Here is a 5,514-nt window from a genome sequence, read left to right as displayed (position 1 = left end):
CCGCCCACATACAGTATATTATCTCCGCTTCGCCAAAAAACCCACAACACACAGAGAGAGAGAGAGAGAGAAATAGTTGGAGCGAGGCTGTGTGGTGAGTTGAGACTCTATCATCATGATGTAAACATGGACACAGGCCCTAGATGTGGTGACCCGACGCACAGACAAACGCTCACTTTTTTTCTATCTCCGTGTTTTCCGCTCTGAAGCCTTAAGTCGGCCGATACGGACGTCGTGGAGCTCGAGGACGGATCGAAGAACGAAAGCTATCGGACTCGTAGATTCACACTTGGTGCACTAGTCAACAATAAAAACAATAAAACAATAAAAAGTGGAGAGCAAAGCGAGTGTTGGACGCTTGAGGGATAAATGTCCGTCCACAATGGAGCCCAAATTAAAAAGGAATGTTCACCAAATTTGCCAATTGTGTGTTTCCATCCACTGATGCTATAATGACTTTAATGATAGGGACATTATTTATATAGCTCCTTTAATACCAGCATTTACAAAGTGCTTTGACAAACAAGCTGGATCCAAGGCAATATGAAGACAGAAAGACAGACAGTGAGGCCAAACAAACAAACAGAAAGGGCAACATGTATAACAATAAACAACATATCAATACAATAGATGCAAAGAAAAAAGAATAAAAGCAAAAAAAAAACAAAAAAAAGACAATGTCAAATTAAAGCAAGTCTGTAAAAATGGGTTTTAAGAAGCGATTTAAAAGATGACTTCTGGATCCTGAAGCCGTATTTCTCCTCAGGCTCCTCGGACAGCGTTAAGCCTCGACTCTGTCTGGAGCCAGGAGGGCCCCGCCCGGGGATCTGAGGCTGGGAGCTTGGCTCAACATTTGGGGCCCGACTCAGACGTCCTTTGAAAAGTGATCAGTAAAAACCTTGTAATTGATTTGAATAAAACAAACAAACCGGGAGCCGGTGGACAGAAGCCAGGACTGGAGTGATGTGAAGCTGTCTGTTAAAAACCAGTTGGGGGAGAGAGAGAGTGACGGATGGGTTCAGCCCGAGAAGAAGGAGTTACAGCACTCAAGTCTCCAGAAGATGAAAGCGCCAATGACTTTTACAAGGTCAGCGCCTGGGAAACTTGTTTTGAGCTGTGGGTTGAAGCGTAAATCTGAGTCAAATGGTAGTTCTACTACGGCCGTGTACTTTATGCTGTCAGATAAGACGCCAAGGCTGCTTTCAAAGGGAACATATCAGCAAATATTACACAGAGATAGACAATCTATAGGTCTGCTTTCATTGCACATTTGTTGCATTTCCACCTCAGCAAGTTTACATTTTTTCCACGTTTTTGTAAAAGTTTCTATGAGGAACTTTCTTACTGGTTATGAGACAGTAATGCTGATTCCTCTATATCAGTGGCTCTCAACTGGTCTGTCTGTAGGACCACCATCACCCCTGAATGACAAGCCAAATCAAGGAAAAATGTTCAACTTCTCAAATTGATTTAATAAAAAGATGGTGCAGTTTGAACCTGAGATAGTACAGGATAGCACAGTATGCACGAAAAAAAAACTAGTTCCCTTTTATAGTCGTTTAAAAAAACAAAAGTCTATCTTAAGGACACAAGGTAATAAACATGCATAACAATTCAGTAAATTCAGCTTTTTTTAAACAGACTCAACAGCTAAAAAAGTCCAACTACTGAGAAATAGTTTCAAAAAGACCCAAATTATGTAACTTCAGGTGAGAATACTCACTCACTGAATCTATGACAACCAACGCTGCACTATGGAAACCATTCTGTTTCTTGAGGAGCAGAAGTCCACAAAAGGGACCAGTGCTCGGAAACACTACCACTTCCGGCCACAGGGACCGCCAAAACCAACACGAAATGAAAGCTCCTGCTAGTGACTTTAATGAGCAATTTCAATCACGCTTCAAGGAAAGACACAAACACACTTGAGAAGCGAAAGAGATTCTTGCTTATTATCCCGGAGCTCTTTTTTTTTTTTTTTTCGTAAAAGATGTTGAGAGTTTTGGGAGTTCCCGATGAACTCGAGGCTGAGCCGAACACCCAGCTGGAAACACACACGTTGCTAACTAGCTTACAGCGAACATCTGTGCAGTTTGAACGTTGGATATTTAATATTGAATAAACAGAGTCTGCACAAACGGTCCAGCAGTAAACACTTGCATGACAATAAAAGACCCGCTGACGTCAAGTAAAAATCATTCTTTTCTGCGCATTATTTCTTTCTGTTTCTAAACACTAATCTTGCCTTTTTTGAATTACTTTTATTGTTACAATATTTATGTGGTTCTTTCAAAACCTCTGCCTGTCCGGACTTTGCCTCGCCATGTGTGTGCCTCGCATCTGTCTGTCCACAAGAGAGACTCACACAGGACGGGGGGGAAAGCTCCATCTAGCCACATGCACACACACACACACACACACGCACACACACACACACACACACACACACACACACACACACTGTATTCCCCTCAGTGGAAACCTGATCCGCTTCATATTTCCAGTTCAAACGCTGAGAGAAATGGCTGAAATGCGAGTTGCTGGAGAGGCTTGGCAACTCAAAACAACAGCGGCTGCAGAAACCTAATGAACTTTGTGGGAAAGGATGAAAAGAAATTAGCTGCATGGCAGAAATAATGTATGTGTTTGAGTATGAACGGGGACAGGTTCCCAGAGTGTGGTTTTACTTATAAGGGACTTGGGCTTCTTCGACTGTTTGAGGGGGAGAAAAGTGCTCCAAGTACTAAATTGGTGTGAGTACACATTGTAAACCATGCGCTTATCTACAGAACGCAGTAATCGCTGCTGTTGGTATCGAGCACAATGGTTTGTTTAGCGCTCGTCATTCATTTTAATGGCCCAGTAATCTGATGCATGTGATGGAGAACCGGTATATCAATGGAAAAAGAGCAAAACCTCCCATTTTCTTGTAGAATGATAATGAAAAAGTGCAGATAGGAGGTTCCCGCCCCCTTTTCCTGGATCATTTTGCAGATAGGAGGTTTTACACTTTGGTTATTGATATTCAGAAACAATTTTTGCTTTGTTTATTGGTGAAAGCTGCATGGCTTCGTGGAGACAGCACACGTGTTTAGTGGACCAGTGAAGTGTATTACTGTTATCCATCAGGGAGGGGAAAGACACGACTGTAATCAGCCGTGTTTGTTTTCCTTTCAAGAGGACACGTTTCACCATGAACTTGTTATATTACCCAAGAAAAAAAAAGGCCTGGAGGGATTGATGATGGATCGAGCAGAGGACAAAGAAAACTAACAAAGAAAAGACAAAAGGGGAAGGACGAGGACAGCGGGCCTGACCGTGTATATATATATATATATATATATATATATATATATATATATATATATATACGTATATATATATATACAGTCTCTCTCTCTATATATATATATATATCCCCAAACTAATCTCTTTTCAAGGCGCTCTGGATCTCTGTGCTTTTTAATATTCCAAATGTAGAAGAAAGTTGAGGACATTATTCATGTTTATTCCTTCTCCATCAGCTGAATGGCGGCGCACTGGCAGGTAGGCAGGCACTCTCTCATTGGAGCAGCGCGAGCCTGCCAAGCTATAAAAAACGGCCATAAAAATCAACTCCAGAACCGGCTCAGATGCCGGCCATATGGGCCGCGAGTTTAACAAGGACACACTGCACCTCCTCGCAGCTGCCTGCTCTCTTGGGTTCAATCCTTCTTTTCTCTTCTTTAGTTCCTCCCCGAGTATCCGAGCTCTCCGGTAAATCCATATGTCAGCTTATCCAGTTAGGTTTTCCCCTGCATCCATTATTTAGCTCCTTGTATTCACTTCGGCCATCTTTCTCCTCCTTCACTCTCTTACCCAGATTTGTGGAATACAAAACCAGCAGACGTTTAACTTGTTGATGTTTCAATTTAGTACATTTAAAACCTCTAATAAGGAGCCAGCCAGGAAGTTAGCATCTCACTGGTTAGCATCACAATGGCTAGCATCGCACTGGTTAGCGTCACACTGGCTAGCATCGCACTGGTTAGCGTCACACTGGCTAGCATCGCACTGGTTAGCATATCACTGGCTAGCATCTCACTGGTTAGCATCTCACTGGCTAGCATCTCACTGGTTAGCATCGCATTGGTTAGCATCGCATTGGTTGGCATTGCACTGGTTAGCATCGCACTGGTTAGCATCTCACTGGTTCCTTTGCCAAAAAACAACAGGATTTTTCCATTCGGATTTTAAATTCACGGTACACGTTTGTTCAGCAATTACAAATTAACTTTTATGATTTCTGAAGCTTGAATACAATCGTCAGGAGTAAAAAAGCTAACGTTAGGCTACAAAGGAACGACACCTATAGGTCACATGACTTCATGTCACCGCCACTAAGCTGAAGGAGGACTAGTGTTCTACCAACCGCCTTCTTTAAGACACGTACATTATTTAAAATTCATCAGAGGGATAATTTACCTTTTGGTAAGTCCCACCCTCAAATGCAGACCAGCTAATCGTAGCGTAGCATCAAACATGGTCCGACAACTCTGAGATTTTGCAAAATGGCATTTTCAGTTTGGTAAAACAAACTTCACGGTTAAACGTGTGATAATGATGATAATACTGATTTATGCTGTGAGAGCAGTTAGTGACAGTGTGGGCTCCATGGTAGCTCTGACAGCTTGACAGAGTAGCAGCCGGGGGGCGGGGCTTAGCAAAGGGTTTTATATGTCTCTTAGTGTGATTCAGTAGAATAACAGTTTCATCCTAATTTCCTTCTGCATCATTTAAAATGGGGGACCGGGCTCGGGCCCACATGCGATTATAGCGAAGTAGAGCGGTTGTTCACTAATCGTAAAATTTGTGGTTCGATCCCTGGCCCGTGCAGAGTAGAATGTTTAAAAATACTGATCCCCAAATTGCTGTGAATGTAAATGTTTATCGCTCCTCGGGAACAGGTGGCACCTTGTATGGTAGCCGCTGCCACCAGTGTTTGAACATGTGTGTGTGATTACTGACTTGCGTCGTGAAGCACTTTGAGGGGTCGCCAAGACTAAAAACATGCTCAGCAAAAGACTAACAATGAACACTATAATACTCATTCACTGTTGATGTACATTTGTCACAATGTCCCCTTTCTGGAGATAAATATGGGGTGAAATACGTATATTTCGACGGTATAATACGACGTTATTAGCCATAGTAGGAGGGCCAGAGGGGATCCATCGCTGGTTCCTGTATCTTAGTTGGTCCCTCTATATAAATACATGTTTCTCATTGTCACACTTGGTCCTATTGTCTTTGCAACAGTTGCTTTAAGATGGTAAAACAACAATGATTGCTTCCTTTTCTTCAACTTACTAAGTCATTTGTCAACAATGAGGATTTCAGTCTACAAGTGCACTCGTGCCAGAATTTCTCCGACCCCATGGGCCCCTTTTTTCTTTTCATTTCAGCCGGGCTTCAGCCCTGTGCCGCCCTGTCATTAGCTGGGAGCTTTAATTAACGGACACACCTGTCAGCGCG

The sequence above is a fragment of the Taurulus bubalis genome (genome assembly GCF_910589615.1).
Source record: "Taurulus bubalis genome assembly, chromosome: 7".
NCBI classification, from domain to species: Eukaryota; Metazoa; Chordata; class Actinopteri; order Perciformes; family Cottidae; genus Taurulus; species Taurulus bubalis.
This window is presented reverse-complemented; position numbering follows the sequence as displayed.